Below are 22716 nucleotides of genomic sequence, written 5' to 3'. Positions count from 1 at the left end.
CAAATAAACAAAAAAAATGGTTACTCGGGATTGATCATCCCGTTCAGCTCAATTAGGTTTTGAAATCTGGATTTATCAAACGCTTTTGTAAATAAATCAGCGAAATTTTCTAGCGTATCGACCTTTTCGACCTTAATCAGTTTCTTCTCAGCACAATCCCGTATGAAATGATGACGAATGTTAATATGTTTAGTTTTACTATGTTTCACGGGATTGTTAATTACTGAGATGGCAGCAGTGTTATCAATTAAAATAGGAGTGAGTAAGAAATTCAGACCATAGTCGCGCAATTGTTGCTGAATCCACAAAACCTGAGAGCAGCAGTTGGATGCTGCCATATATTCAGCTTCGCACGTAGAGATTGCGACTGATGTCTGTTTCTTGCACTGCCAGGAAACTAATCTTCCACCGAGAAACTGACATCCTCCTGTTGTCGACTTCCGACTCTGATTGCACCCTCCATAATCAGAATCTGTATAAGCAACCAGTTCCACGTCTCCTCCCTTCGGGTACCACAACCCTAGCTTCGGCTTGCCTTTGAGATACCGCAAAATCCTCTTCACACCCTTCATGTGAGATTCCTTTGGGTTTGCCTGAAAACGAGCCCAAAGACAAACAGCAAACATTATATCAGGCCTAGAAGCAGTCAAATACATCAAAGAACCTATTATAGCCCGATACTGAGTTGGGTCCACATCTGCGTCACCGTCTATTTCAGCTCCCAACTTGTGGTTGACGCAAATTGGAGTGTCAAATGGAGAAGAGTCCTCCATCTTGAAGCGCTTGAGAACATCATGAACATATTTTGTTTGATGAATGAACATCCCATCCTTCTTTTGATCAACCTGCAATCCTAAAAAGAACGTTAGTTCACCCATAGCACTCATCTCAAATCTTTTCTTCATGACGGCCTCAAAATCCTGACACATGGAGACTCTTGATGCAGCAAATATGATGTCATCCACGTAGACTTGAACTAGCAGGAAGTCACTTCCATCTCTCTTCACAAACAGTGTGCTGTCAATCAAACCCCTTTCAAAACCATTCTCTAGCAAGTAGTCCGATAACGTTGAATACCAGGCACGGGGTGCCTGATGTAATCCATACAGCGCCTTGCTCAACTTGTACACGTGATCAGGAAAGTCTGGGTCAGGAAAACCCGGAGGTTGCTCAACATACACAACCTCATCAACTTTCCCATTGAGGAACGCACTCTTCACGTCCAACTGAAACACTTTCATCTTCTTAAAAGCAGCAAACGCCAAAAACAATCTTATCGCTTCCAACCTGGCCACCGGAGCGAACACTTCATTATAATCTATCCCCTCTTGCTGATTAAAACCTTTAACGACCAGCCTCGCCTTGTTTCTTATAATAATCCCCTTTTCATCTCTCTTGCACTTAAACACCCATTTTGTGCCTATCGCATGCACATTCCTTGGTTTTTCAACCAAAGTCCAAACTTCCATCTTCTTAAATTGAGCCAACTCTTCTTGCATGGCCTTGACCCACGAGCTGTCCTTAAGAGCCATTTGATAATTTTTCGGTTCAATCTGGCTAATAAAGCATGAGTACAAACATTCGTTCATTATTCCCGTTTCCTTAATGCTTGTATAAACACAGGTGTGCTCATTCAAGCTACTTCTGGTTTGTACACCGGAGGACACATCACCTATAACATTCTCCAAAGGGTGTTCTTTGTGAATTCTCGTGGTCGGAACAGCACCGACATGCAAATTATCTTCTAAATTAGAAGAGAACTCATCAATGGATGTTTCTGGCTGAGAGTGAAATGGATTGATAAACTCTTCTTCAGGAGAGACAGCAGGGGAACCGATAGAATTTGATGAGGAAGGTTGACAATCATCAAATAGCTGTCTATGTGCCAAATTTTCCTCCTCATCTAGAATCATCTTCGTAGCAACACGTTTTTCTTCTTCTGTACAAAACAAATCAGGTATGTTAAAAGACTTGAAGAGCCTATCATAGTCGAAAATCCCAGGAGGTCTGATGCTCGGTCTTGGCGATCTGTAACTCGTAATGTCGGTGTTACATACCACCTCAACCTTGCCGTTCGTTGTATTAAAGACACGCCTGTTGGGAGTCCCAACTTCATAGCCGACTAAGATTCCTTCATCGGCTGCTTCACCAAACTTTGAATGTGCCTTTAAAATTGAACACGGGGACCCGAAAGCTTCAAGTCCACACAAATTGGGCTTTCTCCCATGTATAAGCTCGTAGCATGTTTTATTAAGTCTTTTTACCGTTAAAACTCTATTCAGTACATAGCAAGCTGTAGAAACAGCTTCAGCCCAGAACACCATCGGAAGCTTCGAATCAGCCAGCATAGTTCTGGCTCCTTCAATTAAAGTTCTATTCTTCCTTTCAGCCACTCCATTCTGTTGCGGAGTATACGGAGCGCTGAATTGGTGTTCAATCCCTCTTGACAGACAGAAGATCTCCATTTCAAAATTTTTAAACTCGGAACCATTGTCACTTCTGATGAACTTCACTCGTTTATCCATAATGTTCTCAACTTTGGTAATTAGATTCTTCACCATTTGAGCCGTTTCGTCCTTTGATTTCAGGAAGTATACCCACGAGTATTGTGAGTAGTCATCAGTGATCACCAAGCAATAAGTTGTACCACCTAGACTTCTTACATTCACAGGACCGAAGAGATCCATGTGAAGCAGCTCTAGTGTACTGGCAATTGAGTTTACTTTCTTGGTGAGATGGGACTTCTTGTGCTGCTTTCCCTTTTTGCACGCAAGACATTTGTCTTCAAAATTGAAACTTTTTAAGGGAACACCCAACACAAGCCCATGTCTGAAAATATGGTTCATCTTCCGAAGATGAATGTGCCCCATTCTCCTGTGCCACAGTTCAGATTCCGTTTCGCTTGCTTTCGTCAAAAGACACGATTCTTCCGTTGACATTTCAGTTGAACTTAAATCCATCATATACGTATTTCGATCACGTGGAGCCTTCATTACTATCCACTCCTCTGGTATTTGAAAACCAGGCTTCAACACAATCGCATCAGTCTTCGTGAAGTGTACGGTATAATCTTTATCACAAATCTGCGACACACTCAGCAGATTGTGCTTCAGTTCTTCAACAAAGTTCACATTTTCTAACGTCATCTTCCCGTTAGTTACCGTACCCCTTCCTGTTATTTTGCCTCCACTCTCACCGGCAAAACTGACTCTTGCTCCTTGAACAGGTTTTAAATCTTGTAACAAATCCTTGTTACCAGTCATGTGCCGGGAACAGCCGCTGTCCACAACCCAAAGATTATTGGAAGCCCTGTTCAACTGTTCCTGCACAAACAAAAGAGATTATTAAAATTTGGGGACCCAAGACGGTCTTGGGTCGATTAACCTTCTTAACAGAACTCACACACCTTGGCTGACCAAAGTTAGCATTAGAAAAATTTCCACGAGTCCTAACAGGATACCTCCTTGGAGACTGATAGTGAGGCCAACCAAACCCACGAACATTAAGAGAATCAAAAGAATTATAGCATTTGGTTTGGTTATTAGTAGTGTAAAAACGAGATGTGTTTCTTTGAAAACCTGTATTATCTCTCAAATTTGAATGGTTTTCATTTTTAACATTTAAACGATTACCAGAAACCTTAGTCTCAGTTTTCGAGGGCCTCACCTCTCTGAAACGCTGCTTCAGAGGGCAATCAGCAACAAGGTGCCCTGTTTGATTACATCTAAAACAACACCTATGTTCAGCTTTCTTTTCAGCAGATGTTTTAGATGTGGAGGCAGTATTACCAACCGTACATCTCACATAAGGTGGGACATATGGGTTGAGTGGAGTACTCCTTTTAGTTGACTTAACTTTTTCTCCACTATTGGGTAATACTTCCTTCTCTTTTGTCTTACTCGACTCGGATGACTTATCCGAATCAGATGAGACTGGACTTGAAATAGAAATTTTAACTTTTGAGACAGGCGAACTTGTTTCGCCTTTACTAACTTCCGGTACTTTACCAGTTTCCTTAGCAGGACCTGTCTGATCAGCTACAAAATTAACAGATTCATGAACACTAGGATTGAAAGTATAATTATGGTTATAAGGTGGTGGAACCTCATGGTAACCAATTCCTCCCCTCTTAGGTGAGGAACCTTGATCACTAACGAGGTGATCAAGAATAGCAGAGGAATTCCGGAATTGCTCCAGTTTCCTATTTAGTTCCACCACTTTTACCTGGTGATCAGCAATCTGTTTTTCTTTCTCAGCGATTAACTTGGTTTTCTCTTCTAAAACCTCGTAGCTTAGATCGATCACATGAATTTTCTCAGCTAATTTTGTTTTTAAACTTTTAACGTCTTTTTCACAAGCTTTAATTTTTATTTTATAATTATTTTCTCTTGTCTTTGTGAAGTGATGATCTTCTTTCAAGGTTTTAAATTCGGCATCCAACTTAACATACTGATCAGTAATTGTAGCAAGCTGTTCAGACAAGTTCTCACATTTAGTACAGATAGGTTTAGTACATACCTCGGAGTTCCGGTCATCAGCCATGAAAGCTTTTTCATTTTCAGCAGCTTTCATACATTCTTCAGCTGCAACCTTCGCCATGTGTGCCTGCTCAAAGAGTTCTCCAGAGAACATGTTCCAGTTGTATTCACCAGCATTAGACATCATGGCATTATTCCCATTGTTATTTCCACTTTGCTGTGTAGTCCTCCCCTGACTACGTTCTACACGTGCATTAGTGCACTCCTTTGCAAAGTGTCCATTTTGTTGACAATTGTAACACCTCACCCTTGACTTATCAAATCCTGGCTTTCCACCTACGAACTTTCTGCCAGTCTTCTTCATGAAACGCTTCACTCTTCTGACTATCATCGCCATCTGCCACTGCAGATCCATCTCCTCCAGATCATCAGGATCGATCTGGTTATAGTCTTCTTCCAAAGCAGCAGGGTCCACAATCTTCCCTTGTATGTAGTTCTCGTAAGAAGCAATAAAAGATGCATAGAGTGCAAACTGCTCTTCAGCAGATTTGACACTCATTGGCATCTTAGTGTAGTTATTGCTTGAAGCACTGGGAGAGAAACTACTCTTGGATGCTTGAGGTTTCGAAGCACTTGATCCTCCAGCAACAAAGCAAACATCACCGTTCATGTTTACTGACACATTTCCTTCATGAGAAGAGTTAGAACCTGACTCTCCTTTGGAGTAGTAAGCAGCAGATTCAGACTTCGAACTTGAGCCTGAGTTAACTTTGGCACCATACATACCAGGGTCTTGAACCTGATCCGTTGGTGTCTCTTTACGAACCATATTAAGCTCAAAGGTTCTGAGCTTGTTTACTGCTGTCTCCAAGTCATAATTAGGAAAGTCTTTGTCTTCCCTCATTAGAACAGTGTACATTTCCCACTTCGGTGGGAGAGCATCGAGAAGCTTCTCAACTATTTCCTCCTCTCTGTAAGCAATAGAATAGTTGTTCAGCTCGGTCATGAGATGATAATATCGGGTGATAATATCATCGAGCGATTCGTTCTTCAAATACTTGAAGACAGAGAACTGGGTCTTTAACAGCTTAATCTTCGAGGCACGAATACCCACGTTCCCTTCGAATCTATTCTCAAGAGCATCCCAAAGCTCTCGTGCAGAAGTGTACTTCCGGAATGTATGGAGAATCTCTTGAGGAAGAGCCATAGTAATTGCGGCATGGGCCTTGCTCTCGGCCTCATACATCTTCTTCTCTTCTTCCTCCATCTTGCTGTACTTCTTTATCACATCCCGACCTTCGTATTCCATTGTCGGTGGAATATATCCATCCTGGATGCACACCCACATCTTTGCATCATGGTATTTAATATACTGAATGAACCTATCTTTCCACGCTACAAAGTCGGTTCCTTTCATCAACCTTGGGGCCTTAGTAGCCGACCCCGCTTCAACTTCCATTTTGACTAACTCTGAGATGTTAATCGGCGACATCTTCTCGAAAACAAGAAAAACCCGAAAAAAAACAAAAATTCTTCCAAACAGTACTATAGGCGAAGTTAGGGATAACTTCGCTTAAGTGTTAACTTCGCTGGAAAATCCTTAAATTCGCGTGACTTGGCGAAGTTGAGAATAACTTCGCTTAAGGTAAGCGAACTTAGGAGGTAAGCGAAGTTGAGGATAACTTCGCTTAGGCGAACTTATGAGGTAGGCGAAACCCTACTTCCAGTGTCGGCAACTTCGCCTGAAGAACAACAACTTCGCCCGAAGAACACTGAAAATATTCAGATCTGTTTTCGACGATTTAGCAGTTTCCGGTCGGTGTAACGGCTTGAATATGACTGTATAAGGTGAGTATAACACAATATCAACAAAAACGCGTCCCGCGAATAGGTCAAACGAGACGTTTTCTACACCCGCGTGAAATCCCGAACCACACAATCGAGCCAAAGCTCTGATACCAATTGTAGGTTCCCGGACGGATCTTACACGGGATATCGCTATCTACGTAGGTGCGGAATCCCTGCGTAGGTAGTTACGAGCGTAGAATACGAATAACAATCACACGCGATACAAACGAACACGTTATGTAATATAACTTGAAACACGTCTATTACAGACTCTATCTCTCGTCTATCGACTTGCTGAATTACACGTGATTAACCAAAACACTAACACCTAAACCGTAAACCCGTAGGTTACTTAAATACACGACAACTTCGCCTCAGGCGAAGTTGTCTATAACTTCGCTCGTTGAACAAGTTCGCCTAGGCGAACTTGTCAACAACTTTGCTTGTTCAACAAGTTCGCCTAAGCGAACTTGTTGACAACTTCGCTTACTTACATAAACATAAACTTAAACATAATTACATTACAGACTCGATTACAAACGCTAGACTATGAACTACTGACATTTATGTACCAACATAAATTTAAACATAATTACATTACTGACAACTTCGCTTGTTCAACAAGTTCGCCTAAGCGAACTTGTTGACAACTTCGCTTACTTACATAAACATAAACTTAAACATAATTACATTACAGACTCGACAACTTAAAATCCTTTATATAACTTAAACGAAGTTGATTTGTTTATATATTAACTTAAAATCCTTTATATAACTTGAAGGTGTTCTTGGCATTGATTAACTTATGTTCAAGCTGGGTTAATTGATTAACTTTATGTTCAAATATGGAGGTTGACCTATATTAACCGTATATATATCAACTTATGGAAATTGATTAACATTTGATGGGTTAATTGTTAACCTAATAGAACCCGTATATATATGACTAAATCTCACCCTATAAACACGAAAATTTGGATGATTGAATGGTTAGGGTTTGTAGGCGCTGTAATTCCGAATCCATTGATACAAAAATTGTGTTATTTGGTTAAGAAATGAAGGTTTAATTGCAGATTTGGTAACAGTTGACCATTTCGTGTTCTTGACAATTTTGACTTTGACCTTGAGTCAAAGTCTGGATAAGAACAGTTAATAGTTCGTTATGGATAGTAATTCGTTACGCGTTCATGACGAATGAGCCCTTAATTCGTGTGACTCGATAACGAATAAACACTTGATTCGTTATTTATCCATTCGTTAGATTCAGATAATGAATCAGCTAGCGAATCAGGCGATTCAAGGTAACGAATCAGATGATGTTCAAATAACGAACTACAATAACGAAACAAGGCATGTTCAGATAGCGAATCAGAATGACGAATCAGATGATGACAAGATGACGAACTAGGATACAAATCAGACCATGTTAATGTAACGAACCAGAGTAACGAATTAGTTAACGAATTAGGCTTAATTTGTTATAGAGAATGGGTTAACGAATTAGAAAATAATTTAAAATTCTAATGGAAACTTGGTGTAACATCCTAAATATTCTAATAATAAGTAAAGAAAGTTGCGTTAAATTGTCGTGCGTTTAATAATATTAACTAACGTCTAATATGGAAAAGATCATGGACTTAGATTAATTAAGATGGGTTAAATGAGAATGGGCCTTAGGTCCATGGGCTTTAAGGGATATAAATATCCCCTAAAACCACCATAAAACCCTAAACCTCATTTCATTTCATCTTAATCTCTACACACTCCAAACACACACACACACCATAAACGAGCAAGATCCGAGAGAGAGTAAACGTTAGTTGGTATTAGATCTTATTACACGAGATCTAGAGTGCATAAACAAGCTAACCAAGATCGAACGAGCGCTAAAGGTATGTTCTTGACCTTTAAAGTTTACGTAGTATTGAACGTTTTTACTTAAAGGTCCAAGCTTTATAGTATATACGGGATATATATACGACCAAAAACGGTTAGGGAACGTAGTGGGTGATGTCGAACCATAACAAGGGTATTAAAATCGCCAAAATTCTTGATAAAAACCAAACCCGTAGCTGAACTGGGCAACTTTGCCTGCAAATCCATAACTTCGCCTGCAAAGCTTAACTTCGCCTGCAAGCTTAACTTCGCTTGCAAGCAAGTTCTCCTAACTAATTAACTTCGCCTGAGTTAAGTTCGCTTAAGGTTTAACTTCGCCTAAAGCTAAGTTCGCTTAAGGTTTAACTTCGCCTAAAGCTAAGTTCGCTTAAGGTTTAACTTCGCCTAAAGCTAAGTTCGCTTAAGGTTTAACTTCGCCTAAAGCTAAGTTGGCCTAAGGTTTAACTTCGCCTAAAGCTAAGTTCGCCTAAGGTTTAACTTCGCCTAAAGTCAAGTTCGCCTAAGGTTTAGCTCGACCCCAGCCAGGGGCTCTGCCCCTTGGACCCTGCTAGGGGCTGCCGCCCCTAGACCCCGCTGCCAGGGGCGCTGCCCCCGGACCCCCGTTCGGTGTGGGTTATATAAAGATAGAAATACAACATGAGTAGTAGTAGTTAATTGATACATGTAAATATTATACAGTTAGCCGTGCACAGCTCAAGAAGGGAATAACGATTAACGGAGAGCGTAGCAGGATTCAGGTGAGTTTCTAGCCCCACTTCTGTGTTATGTTTTCGGGGCTGTGTGCATACTCTATATGTTTGTTAATACACTTATCCTAAGTGATAAGTGTATGCCTTATATGAATGATGTGAAAGGTATGAATGATTGCTTGTTAGTACGTGAACGATCTTCAGATATTGCACGTACTGTCAGGTTGTAACGCTATGTATAAGGTAAGTATGATATGTATGCTTATGTGTATGAATGTGATAAAGTTAATAAAAAAAGGAAAGGATGGTTGTATGGTTGTATGGTTACGAAGAGGGTACCGGGCCCTAATAATACTCGAGGTATGATGTATGGTTGTATGGTAACGAAGAGGGAATCGAACCCTACTAATATTCGAGAACTAGGGAACCGAACCCTACTAATATTCGAGGAAAGAGGGTACCGAGCCCTAATAATACTCGAGGAAAGAGGGTACCGTGCCCTAATAATACTCGAGGAAGGAGGGTACCGAGCCCTAATAATACTCGAGGAAGGAGGGTACCGAGCCCTAATAATACTCGAGGAATGTAGGGCGTAATGCTCTTTATAACGTAAGATATGAAAGCAAGTTAATACAAACGAAAGTATGAAAGTAAGAAAGTATGAAAGTATGAAGTATGAATGAAAGAGTATAAGTTTGTGTGTATTGTATAATGTATGATTAACTCACTCAGCGTAGCTGACTTTTAGTATGCACGCAGGTGAGTAGGATGAGGCAGCTCGCTTGAGGAGACACGTGGCACTGAATAAGAGGCTGGCATCGGAAGACTCAAGACGTTTAAGTCTAATGTTTTGTTTATTTTGAAAGACAAGATGTTGTTTTAAGACAAGATGTGTTTTTGTTATGAAATGTTTATGAAAGCTTTTATATTCCGAGACTGTTTTAATTAACTCTGATATTTAGAACTGCGTTTATGAGTAAATCCAACACGAAAGTAGGGCTACCGGTAACGGGGCCTTACACTTGGTTAAGACAGTTAATGAAAATAAAATTTTTCCAAGCTGACCTGGTCAGCTTAACCCCAGCCAGGGGCTCTGCCCCTTGGACCCCGCTAAAGGCTGCCGCCCCTAGAACCCCGCTGCCAGGGGCGCTGCCCCCGGACCCCCATTTGTTATGGGTTATATAAAGATAGGAATACGATATGAGTAGTAATAGTTAATTGATACATGTAAATATTATACAGTTAGCCGTGCACAGCTCAAGAAGAGAATAACTATTAATGATGAACGTAACCGCATTCAGGTGAGTTTCTAACCCTACTTCCTTGTTATGTTTTCGGGGCTGTGTGCATACTCGATGTGATTAGTTAATACACTTACCTTAAATGGTAAGTGTATGTCTTATATGATTTATGTATGAATGAATTCTTGATAATGCATGAACAATCTTCGGATATAGCATGTACCGTCAACGGATAGTTTGAAGATATGATTGATATAAATATGTATGATATACAAATGTTGTATGTTCTATAGAAGTTATAATTAATAATGTATAGAAATGTATGGAAGGTATGATTAGAAAGGGAACGGACCTTAATAATATCCGCGAATGAAGGGAACGGACCCTAATAATATCCGCGAATGTAGGGTACGGACCCTAATAATATCTGCGAACATAGGGAACAGACCCTAATAATATCCCCGAATGCAGGGAACAGACCCTAATAATATCTGCGAATGTTTTAGGATGAGGTATATGTATATGTGTATGTATGAAAGGAAAGAAGGAAGGTATGATAGTATGAACGTACGAAGGAAGGTAAGGAACTATGAAAGTATGTGTACTTTCGGGTGCATATATATGAATATGTATGGACGTATTGTATGTTACCTGATTAACTAGAACTCACTCAGCGTAGCTGACTTTTAGTATGCACGCATGTTAGTAGAATGAGACAACTCGCTTGAGGGGAACACATGGCATGAAATTGAAGAACTGGCATCTCAAGGAAGTGTTATGTTATTATAAAAACAATGTTTTATGATAATATTTGGAAGCTATGTATTATATTCTGGTTGAAGTTTTAATATTCCGCGAATGTTTTTATTAACTCTGATATTTAGAACTGTGTTTATGAGTAAATCCAACGTCCAATGTGAGGCACCGGTAACGGGGCTTAACAGCTAGCTTACTCTTCTTTCTGAAACGGACTACCCCCTTCCAAGGAGATACTTTTAGAAGACAAGATCGTCAACATTAAATTCGATCGCTTTTCGCTGTTTGTTGGCGTAACTCTTTTTTCGACTTCTAGCGGCTTGGAGGTTCTTACGGATTTGGACCATTTCAGGTCCCGTGATTTGAGCTTCACCAATTTCATTCCAACTAATCGGGGAATGACATTTACGACCGTAAAGAGCTTCAAAAGAAGCCATCTCGATGCTAGAATGATAACTATTGTTACACGAGAACTCAATGAAAGGGATGTGAGAATCCCAATTCCCACCGAAATCAAGAACACACGCTCGTAGCATATCCTCGAGTGTTTGAATCGTACGTTCGGATTGACCGTCCGTTTGAGGATGATAAACAGTGCTAAGATCGAGACGTGTTCCCAAGGGTTTTTGAAGTGATCGCAAAAAATTAGAGGTAAAACTAGCATCGGAATCGGAGATGATAGACAATGGTAAACCGTGTCGGCACCTAATTTCCCGCATATAGAATTGAGCAAGCTGCTCGACAGAATACTTTTTGCAGATCGGAATGAAATGAGCAAACTTGGTTAAACAGTCGATGATCACCCAAATACTATCTTTTCCTTTTTGGGTGTTGGTTAGTTTAGTGATAAAGTCCATAGCAATGTCTTCCCATTTCCAAACAGGAATCAGTGGTTGCTCGAGTAGACCAAAAGGTCTTTGATGTTCGGCTTTGACTTTTGAGAAAGTAAGACATTTAGATACATAAAACGCTATGTTCTTTTTCATACCCGGCCACCAAAAGGTAGCACGAAGATCGAAATACATCTTATCCGCACCGGGATGAACGGAATACCGCAAATTGTGAGCTTCGTTGAGTATACAAGTACGAAGGTCATCGCGATCGGGAACCCACAAACGATTTAGAAAATACAAAAGACCATCGGATTGGTTTCGAGTTGAAGTTCGGCTCCACAAGACATTTCGTCATACATGTTACCTTCTTCAATGGAGGTACGCTGAGCTTGGAAGATACAAATTTGAAGATCGGTTTGAACAACAACGCTTAAAAGTAGAACATATTTAACATTAACCTTTCGACTTAGGGCGTCGGCGACAACATTCGCTTTACCGGGATGGTAGCGAATCTCGCAATCATAATCACTAAGTAATTCGGCCCATCGTGGTTGTCTCATGTTGAGATATTTTTGGTCAAAAATACGTTGAAGGCTTTTACAATCGGTAAACACAACACATTTTGTACCGTAAAGGTGATGTCTCCAGATTTTGAGAGCGAAAACGACGGCACCAAGTTCGAGATCATGAGTGTATAATTCTTCTCGTTGACCATAAGTTGCCTTGATGCGTAAGCGATGACTTGACCTCGTTGCATGAGAACACAACCAAGACCTTGATGAGAAGCATCGTAAAATACAACAAAATCGTCGTTTCCATTGGGAAGGGTTAGAACGGGAGCATTGCAAAGCATGTCCTTGAGAGTATGAAAGACTTCTTCTTATTTTGAACCCCAATCAAATGGTTTTCCTTTATGAGTGAGTGAGGTAAGAGGCAAAGAGATTTTGGAAAAGTTTCGAATGAAACGCCGATAATATCCGGCCAAACCGAGGAAGGATCGAATTTTCGTGGGAGTCGTTGGAGTTTTCCAATCCTTAACGGCCTCAATTTTAGCGGGATCAACATGAATACCTTTGTTGTTTACGATATGTCCCAAAAGTTGAACTTCCTCGAGCAAAAATTCGCATTTGGATAATTTGGCGTAGAGTCGTTCGTTTCTAAGGAGCTCGAGAATGAAACGCAAATGATGCTCATGTTCGGCTTTGGTCTTGGAAAAGATGAGAATTCTATCAATAAAGACATTAACGAATTTATCAAGAAATGGTTTGCAAATGTTGGTGCATTTTGTGACCGTCGCTATGCATTTCAGACCAGCGGAGACGCCATAGGTGAAGTTAGAACAACTTCGCCTTAGGCGAAGTTAGAACAACTTCGCCAACGGCGAAGTTAGGACAACTTCACCTTTGGCGAAGTTATCACAACTTCGCCATAGGCGAAGTTATGAACAACTTCGCCTACTGACGCCTACTGAAGTTTATATATATATGCGTGTGTCTTGTTTAGGTTAAGAATCCAGAAATTAGTGTGTGTCTTGAGTAGTTTGTTTGTTTAGAGAGAGTAAGAGACAAGGAGAGTCGTGTGAGACGACCCGAGGTAGAGCTCACCTCGGGTCAGTCGTGTTTTCTGTTTGGTTACAGTATGTAACGTGTTTTAATTATTATTATAAAGAATCTGCAGATTTGTTTATTTGTTCGGGTATTTGTTCGTGTACGTGTTTGTGTTCTTCATCTTGTACACCATTAACAAGTCTAGGAGGATTCCGCACTCCTAGACCTCGTGCAGATCTCGTATCGATCGGTGACGCCCCCGGGGGGACCTACATGTGGTATCAGAGCGTTAGGCTCTTATGCTATGGTTCGAGATCTGCGTTTTGGTGTTTCTGGCACGTTTCTGTGCGTTTCTGGCCGAACAGCGCCGCAGGCGAAGTTATTGTTCATCAGGCGAAGTTCCCGTCACTGTTCGTAGGGTTTCAGCGAAGATATAAGGTCTGGCGAAGTTATGGACAGGCGAAGTTATAGCCAGGCGAAGTTATGAACAGGCGAAGTTGACTTTAGGCGAAGTTGACTTCTCGGCGAAGTTAAAAAAAAAAAAAAAAAAAAAAACGAGTATTTGGAGTTTTCGTCTGTATGGCCAGGTGTACACGATTATTGTGAGACCGAAGACATTGTTCCGTCAACGAGTGAAACTTGTTATCTCTTGGTTTTACGTGTGAACAAATACGTGTCAACTCTGGATATGGAGTTGAGTTTGAGAATGGGATATTGATTGAAACTGGATATTGACACATATTTGGGTGTTTGTGGGCAATGAAATTGTTGTTGTTCGAGGTTGACCAACTGAAGAAAGTCAAATTGAACTGAAGGTTTTTGTCATTACTGGATTGCGGTCAGAGCATATTATTTATGTTATTTTCAAGGCGTTCGAGAATTGGATCCTGAAACGTGATGCTTATTTATTAGAGTGAAAATTCTGGAACAAGTTGGATTTAATCGGGAACTAAAGTGTTTATGTTCTTGATCGTTATCCCTGGTGATTGAAGATGCTTCGGATTAATTAATGGTCATTTGTTAGATTCTGTCAAGGTGGTTTTTGTGATGAAATTGATCACTTGATGTTGAGTAGTTGAAGATTAAACCTTATCGTATGCCGACGAGTTGGTGAAGTTGTGGAGGAAGCCCAACTTCACGTGTTGGTGAAGTCAGATGGACTCACGTGATTGGTTGAGATGATCTATTGGCACGAGGATGCATGCATTTCAAAGACCTCAATCGTTATAGTCGGAGAAGCTTACACTGAAGGGGAGATCTGATATGGAAGACGCTGGGTGATTGGTAGATTTGTGAAGCTACATGACAGTTTCAGACACGGCTGGTTGAAGAGCAAACAGAAGATCATCAGTTAAGAGGGAGTCTGTTGGTGCATGTTTTGTAACAGATGATCTTTCGTGTTTGTTAGAATTGAGAGCAACGGTCAAAGGGGAGACTGTTGGTGCATTTTGTGACCGTCGCTATGCAATTCAGACCAGCGGAGACGCCATAGGTGAAGTTAGAACAACTTCGCCTTAGGCGAAGTTAGAACAACTTCACCTTAGGCGAAGTTATCACAACTTCGCCTACTGACGCCTACTGAAGTTTATATATATATGCGTGTGTCTTGTTTAGGTTAAGAATCCAGAAATTAGTGTGTGTCTTGAGTAGTTTGTTTGTTTAGAGAGAGTAAGAGACAAGGAGAGTCGTGTGAGACGACCCGAGGTAGAGCTCACCTCGGGTCAGTCGTGTTTTCTGTTTGGTTACGGTATGTAACGTGTTTTAATTATTATTATAAAGAATCTGCAGATTTGTTTATTTGTTCGTGTATTTGTTCGTGTACGTGTTTGTGTTCTTCATCTTGTACACCATTAACGAGTCTAGGAGGATTCCGCACTCCTAGACCTCGTGCGGATCTCGTATCGATCGGCGACGCCCCCGGGGGGACCTACAGCAAACGCGGTTCATGAAATCCATAAATACCGCGGTTGCATTGGTTAACCCGAAGGGCATGACCAAAAATTCGAAATGTCCATATCGAGTAAGAAAATCGGTTTTCGGAATGTCTTCTTCGCGAACACCCAATTGATGTTAACCCGATCAAAGATCGATTTTTGAGAAACAAGTTGCGCCTTGAAGTTGGTCGAAAATATCGTCGATTCGTGGCAAAGGATATTGATTTTTAATAGTGAGTTTGTTAAGCTCTCGATAATTGATGCACATTAGAAACGAACCATCCTTCTTTTTCACGAAGAGAACGGGAGCGCCCCAAGGAGAAGAGCTAGGACGAATGAAACCTTTATCGGAAAGTTCTTCGATTTGGTTCGACAATTCTTGCATTTCCAACGGGGCTAAATGATAAGGAGCCTTGGCCATGGGCATTGTTCCGGGCACAAGATCGATTCAAAATTCAATCGGTCGAACGGGTGGAAGACTGGTGACATCATCGGGAAATATGATGCGTTCTGCGTAGCTTGTATAAATATGATAGATGGGATGATTTGTTTTAGGACAAGATCGTGTTTTAAATTTATAAAAGTGATTTCTACAAAGACTAAACACACACAAAATAGGCAAGTGTACCTATCGTATATGTAGAATAGTATTGGTAAGAACCAAGTATCGATCCGTGGACACAAATGTTTCTAATAATAAATCGTTGTTTTACTTTAATCGGAGGTTTTAATCATTTTGGGGTTAATTTTTGAACTTTTTATAAAATATATATACTTATATATAATATATAGGTGACCAAGACGAGAAATTCTAAACAAGTAGTTCAATTATATGAAGGTTACCATCTAAGATCAAGAATCCACTCCATTTTATCCTTGATAATTAATATGTAAACATGTGGTAAACTTGTCGTAATAATATATGATAGATAGCTCCTTAAGCCTTAAGTGAGCATCTTTGACATAAAAAGAGTAACATGTGCATTTTAAAGTCCACCCTTTCCTAATGTCATTCTACCTCGAGAATGTCAATTTAAGTTGGCAAGTAGTTTCGTAAAGTAGAAAGATTATGATTGACTTCGATTTCTCAAATACCAATTCTAACAACTTCGGGTGGTTGTAGTTTAGTCACACAACCTCCCCTAGGTTGATTTAAGTAGGTTATAATTACACATTCCGTTAACATATGATTTCTTTAACTAGCATGATATCCTAAGCAATGCCATTTTCGGATTACCAAGACTTAGTGAAATAGATCATAACTTATATCTCATCATTTCTAAATACAATATAAGGATCCATGTTTCGATAATTTATCAAAGTATTTCTATTTTTTAAGAACATGAATCGATCATGAATGATTGTCAATAGAATTGACAATCACCAACTTTGAATTGTTGATTTAAGACGGTGAAACATTTCTCATCAAAAGATAATTATAAGATAACCATGTACTTTACTAGACTAAACCACAATTTTATATAATTATCAAGTAAAACAAAGCTTCTTCATAGATATTAGATGATAAATGGAGTTTAGCTCATAATGAGCATGGTGATTAACATTAGGATGGATGATGTTAACAAACATATGATTAAACTAGAACAATCTAACCAAATGTGGATGAATCTTCCTTATTAATGATGATGATGATGGTTGATGATGATGGTTAATGATGATGACCTCCAAGCCTTCAAACTCTTCACTAGATCTTCAATGTAAGTGATAGTGTGTGTTTTTATAAGTGAAAACCGGATAGAACTCTCTTCAAGGCACACCAAATGAGTGCAACATGAGCCACTATTTATAGGCAATCTGGAGTGAGAGGCACGGCATCGCGCTTACGTAGGCACGCCCCCGTGCATTTTTATGACATGTGCCAAATTCATTTTGTCTTTTCTTGTAAACGACCACGGCCCCGTGGTCAAGGGCACGACCTCGTGCTTTTGTTCATAGTTTTTGTCTTTTCTTGTAGATTTTGGTCATTTCTTGTGTTCAGAAGCACGGGGGCGTGTTTCTTGAGGCATGGGGGGTGTGTTTCTTGTTTTTTCTTCCGTTTTTCTTCGTCTTTTCGCTTGTTTTTTTTGTTTGGGGCTTGGTTTCACCTGAAATTTCATTTTATTATGATAAGTAGTCTTATGTGCTATGTTATTTGATAGATGTATAATTTTATGTACATCAAACATCCCCACACTTGAACATTGCTTGTCCTCAAGCAATCTATTTATAATTACTCTCTAAAAACAGCAAACTCGGATTATAGCCATCCCTTAAATGAGTTCCAAGAAAATGGAAACAAAATAACCAACCTTAATTCGTATATTTAGTGATAAATAAAAAGGAAATTTTTTTTATGAGCTTCTATTTATGCAAAATGTCACGTTCTCACAATGTTCACTCACACTCGGTTTTATATCTGATCATACTTGTGATGTATGTATGTGAACACTCTTAGTCAATATGCAACTTGTGTTAAATAAGCTTGTAACAAGTTCAAATCTCCACTTTTGTGAAGGGTTGCATAGATCAGAAGGTAATATGGGTTTGTCTTGTGTGAGTCGGGATTTTGGTATTTTGTGGCGGTTTAAGGATCTAGGTTAATGAAGGTGAGGATGGTAAGTACAACTTTTGCTGATTGTCGAGAATCTTGAGATGTCTTCAATGGTTAGCTTTTTCTCCCGATTTTTTTTATTAGAGACCTAGTGACTATTTTAAGGTCAGATCGTCAATACCAGTTTTGTCGAGGATGTGGATCAGTTCTTCCTCAATCCTGTTCTGAACATAACTTCCAACTCTAGTGGATCGTTCGGCTTTTAGCCTAATAGCCCCCACCCTCATTAGTTCGGTATATTCATGCTGAGACTGAGTTTGACTTTTTCTACATCTTCCTTCGTGGGACCAATTTTCGCAACCTAAGCGTCGCTCGTATCCTTTTTCTCTTCTTTTCATTGCGTTTTTTGAAATTCCACAATATGGTGGCCTTTGTTCGTCTTGGCGCCACTTTTTCCTCACCTCATTGCTGAAGAGAAGATTCTCTCCCTAAGTTCTGGAGGCAACCTAAGTTTTGCGAAATGTATGCAGCAAAGGAAATTGAAATCGAAAGAATGCATTTCCAGTTCTTTAAGGTCTGCCGGTAAAAGACCAGTGTTGTATTTTACCGGTGAGATGGATAAAGTGGTAGGGTTTTGGTTAAGGTTTTTGGGTTTTGTAATTTGGTGAATGATGATATCATTACCTTCTTCTTTATACAATGCTTCATGTGGTCTTGAAATGAATATTTGCGACAAGTTCTAAATCACACGAAACATATGACTCACTCAAAGCTTCCACAAAAATATATATGGCATGAGGTTTTATCTCAGAGTAACAGAGGAATTGGGTATAAACGCCATATTTTGCATAAATTTCTTCTGAATATTACAAAAATTCTTTTTACCTTTTCACTTTTCTTTGGTTATAATAGACTAGTAATCGGTTATTTGCAAAAAACTTTTCCTGGATTTCTCTTTAGGTTTTAAAAAATAATCTTTGTTTGCTGCAAAAATATTTGTTGATTAGAGAATTTTTATAATTATTTGAGCAAACAATTGGTCAAGTAAACAATTGGTCAAGTAATTCCCCTTCCCACACTTGAATCTCGCATTGTCCTCAATGTGCAAAGATTCATTGAAAGATAAAAATTCTAATTAAGTATGGTGGGTTAAAATGGAGAGGTACTTCCATACGGGCTAACGAAATTTCGACAGAGGTTCCCCTGTTTATTGTCCGTTTTCCTGTTTTGTACCTGTAGAATATAAAACTTCAAACAACCACAAACAATCAAGCATAATTTGCTGAAAATTGGGTGTGGAATCATCCATACCTTGCCCTATCGGGCTAAATACATACCTACTAATGATATTTTGGCACCCACTGCCATAAAAGTGTCCAACCAAACAAACAAATAAACACGTACGAAAGAAAGTAAATTGTTTAAAATACACATAATAATAATGTCATAAAGGTACTACCAACCCCTGCCGGTGCTCGACCTTCCAGTGCCGCCACACATCAGTTACCCGTGTCAGGGTCAAATGGTCCCCACTGCCTATCCATGCGATAACCCAATCGATCAATCTCTCTCATCGTCTCCTCATACTCCGCTGCCCTCTGTGCGTCCGAGGCTGCGATATGAACTATGATCCTGTCAAATGAGGCGGTAGTGTTAGCTGAGAATTGATCAATGAGTCCACATAGACCCTCGAAAGAGTATCGGCTGTCGTATGACGAGCTGGGGCCGACCCCTGATGAAGATGGGCCTCCTCGCTGATGGTAGGTGCGGTGTGGGTATTGTTTAGGCGGTGATCCTCGTCTCTCGGGCACATCCTGAAGCATAATCTCTGCAGGGTATTCGGGATCCCAAACCTGGTTATATTTATCACATAACCTCCACACATCCGGGTTCTGACCGATTCGCTGAACCATCTGCATGCTTTGGCAATAATCAAGGCTGAAAACTATCGGATATGGGCTTCGGGTCCCTTCTCTGTCCACATCATAGGCCCCATAAAGGTTATAGATCCAAGGGCCACCAAAAATCAGGGTGTTTCCTTTGGCAGTTGCATTTGTCATGAAAAGCTTGCAGAATAATAATGTGATGTTGCATGGTTCGTCATTCTTCATGCAGTACAATGCCCAAAGATCTCTCAAGTTAAACTTTGACCTTGAGCCGTGGCAGTGTGACTGAGCAGACGGTGAATGTATCTCATGAGCGGGTCACGTAGTGCTGTGCTATTTGAAACGCTTGCATTGTATTCTTCAGCACCATAACTCAGTTGTTACCTTGCTTCTAACCTTGTGTTCCCTGCTTCAGCTTCATCATCAGCATCTTCATCTGAAAATGTTGTTTAAACCAAACTTCTGAGTCAGTTTCCGCGGTTGTGTTGATTCCCAGATAATTCCCAGTTGGGTGACAGAAGTTGTGTGCCATTCACCCCCACATCTAAATTCGATTGCATCTTCATCCCACATGTCCAATTTCTTCTTCTTTATGTTGAAATAAGCTAAGAACTCCTTTGTCAGTTCTGTTATTGCCTCTCCCGTTTGACCAAAAACCCTTTTCCATGGCCCTTTCACAAATGTCTTGTACCGGTCCCATTGATTGACTTGGCGGAATGTGTTTCTGCAGGCTTAGAAGTTTGGTTCTGGAAACCGTCGGTTCAGGTAGGCTAGTCTGGCATTAGCCTGTCTGTTCCTTGCACTGCGTCCGGGAAAGACTAGAAATGCATGAACATCGTCCTCATACTCGGCCATCTGCAATTTGTACCCAAATTAGCAAAATTCAACAAAAAATATCATTATGCTGGAACAGAGAGCAAAGCACGGCGGCGTGCTTTCAAAAGCACGGTACCGTGCTGTTGCTGTTTGTCAGTTCCAACAAAATTGGACTTTTTGTTGACCGAAAGGTGACCACGATTCGTGTTGTTCAAAGCACGGTTCGTGTTTTTAATCTTAATTTCTACTTAATTCAGATTCTATCCTTCATTTATAAACGATTATAACAATTGGTTTATTAGTTTGTTGGATATTCATCTCAAGATCCAAAACCCGAATGGTTCCTTTCAATTAAACTTTCACAATCAACTATTCAACAAAACATTCATCATAAAAAAATAGAATAACCCATATCGTTTTCGGGTTTAGACCCGATTTTATCAATTTGAGAGATTTTAGGGTTAAACTAAACCTAGAAAGATGAATTTGAACAATATAATCGTTAAATTAACATACCTTTGGTTCGAAATTGAAGATTTGATGAAGAAATTAGTGAAATTGGAGGTTGGTCGGCGGTTTGTTGTTCAGAAACGAAGTTGGTTTTAGGGTTGTGTGGTTGGAAAAGTAATTTTATTAATTAAAAATCCGTAACTACATTGGACATAAAAGCACGGCGCCGCGCTTTTGGAAGCACTGTACCGTGCTGCATAATGCAGACAACTTCTCTTTTTATTTTGTTTATTTGTCGAGCTGGTTCGTTTTTAATTGATTTTCTTTGCGGGTTAGTTTAAGATAGTCATTAAAAGTCCTAAATTTTATTAAAACATAAAACATAAAGACATAATTAAATATAGTAGAAATGAAAAGTACAACAACAATCCTAGATCTTAACACATAACACTAGCGGGAGCAACTTCATCATAAAACAAAGTCAGGACTTCAACGACCACCATTCCCGAACAAGTCTTGAATGTGTGGTGGTGCTCGTTTTACTTCCAAGAGCTCGGAAAGCTTTTTGTCGAGCTTTACGATTTCCCGGTTGAGAAAGAATCATGTTGCTTGCCTTTCCTCACTGGCCTCCATTCAACTTTCTTGCTTTCCATTTCAGTAATGTTGTGTTTAGTGTGAATGGAATAGTGAGTGTTTGCATGCATTATATAGAGACTGGAAAGTCAAACACGGGCCCGTGCTTTTGGTAGCACGGCCCTGTGCTGCTAGGGGAATAAATGTTTCTAAGTCAGAGAATTGTACGGAGTCAGCGCGTATCATGCTAAAGATTCTAGGGTGGCCACGACCTCGTGCCTCTTGAAGCACGGCCCGTGCTTTTAGTCACTAAGGTTTTTCTTTTATTTTTCGGTCAAACGCGAGAGCCGAAATTTTTAGAATGATGTTTAGCATGATATTTTAGAAATTTGGTCATCCTAAAAATTACTTTTCATTAAAATTAAAAGGTCTTAAAACAAATACGGGATAAGCCCGGTATTCCTAAAAATAAGTAAATATTCGGGTTAAGCCCAAATTTCCTAGCACATTGTGCGTAATGCACTTGTTTACACACAAAAACAGAAAATTAAGTTTCCTAGATTTCCCCGAAAGGTTCTCCTCCTTCGAATGGCCCTGGTGGCGGAAAGTACGTGAAACCGAGAACTTGAAACTGGAGTTGTTCATTGACGTTTCGAAGTTCCATTTTCATGTTTTCCACTGATTCAGTGAGTTGGACGAGACGCATCTCAGCAAGGAGATTCATTTCTGTGAGTTCCTTAACGAGTTCTTGAAGTTTCAAGAGAAGCTCGGCTTTGGAAACATGGCGAGCATCTTTTCTCGGTTGTCGAGGAACTGGAATTGCTTCACTCATTTCAGTAGGCATGTTGAACTTTCAGATAGGAGTGTTTTGGTTTTGGTTGGTGCAAGGAATGCATTGGCAAGAGGTGCCTTTTATAACCAACCAGATACCTAAGCACGACCCCATGCTTTTGTAAGCACGACCCGTTTTTTTACTCTGACAATTCTATTACAAACCAGTCTGACTGAGATTTTTGCAGCGAAGATTCCGGCCCGCAATTTTTGGCACGACACCGTTCTTCCTTAAGCACGCCCCCGTGTTTTTGGTTTAATTTTTTTTTACTAAATATTTACAAGGCCTAGTTTGTGAAGGTCTTGGCCAGACCTTGTTTCCTTAATTTCCTATTCATGGAGTTGGAGGGTTACTACCTCCGAAATTTCTTCAAATGGTCCATCGAT

Source organism: Bidens hawaiensis, unplaced genomic scaffold, assembly GCF_021521415.1.
Source record: "Bidens hawaiensis isolate Kalapana, Puna unplaced genomic scaffold, B.hawaiensis_p1.1 tig00025182_1, whole genome shotgun sequence".
In the NCBI taxonomy this organism is placed as follows: domain Eukaryota; kingdom Viridiplantae; phylum Streptophyta; class Magnoliopsida; order Asterales; family Asteraceae; genus Bidens; species Bidens hawaiensis.
Note: the sequence above shows the minus strand (reverse complement) of the source record.